General features: G+C 40.1%; 1 protein-coding gene across 1 annotated transcript in view; it reads left to right on the plus strand.

Moving 5' to 3' along the window:
• Positions 1-454, plus strand: part of SPACA5 (sperm acrosome associated 5) — a 4,267-nt gene that overhangs the window by 509 nt on the left and 3,304 nt on the right. The gene's annotated exons all lie outside the window — the stretch shown is intronic.

Raw genomic sequence — 454 nt, forward strand, 5'->3', positions numbered from 1 at the left:
GTCTGATCAATGCTTCTCTGTCTCTGGATCTGTTTTTGTTCATCAGTTTATGTTGTTCATTATATTCCACAAATGAGTGAGATCATGTGATATTTATCTTTCTCTGACTGGCTTATTTCACTTAGCATAATGCTCTCCGGTTCCATTCATGCTGTTGCAAATGGCAAGAACTCTTTCTTTTTTACCACAGCATAGTACTCCATTGTGTAGATGTACCACAGCTTTTTAATCCACTCATCTGGTGATGGGCACTTAGGCTGTTTCCAAATCTTAGCTATGGTGAATTGTGCTGCTATAAATATAAGGGTGCATATATCCTTTCTGATTGGTGTTTCCAGTTTCTTGGGATGTATTCCTAGAAGTGGGATCACTGGGTCAAATGGCAGTTCCATTTTTAGTTTTTTGAGGAAGCTCCATACTGTTCTCCACAGTGGCTGCACCAGTCTGCATTCCC

The sequence above is a fragment of the Myotis brandtii genome, unplaced genomic scaffold (assembly GCF_000412655.1).
Source record: "Myotis brandtii unplaced genomic scaffold, ASM41265v1 scaffold327, whole genome shotgun sequence".
Lineage (NCBI taxonomy): Eukaryota > Metazoa > Chordata > Mammalia > Chiroptera > Vespertilionidae > Myotis > Myotis brandtii.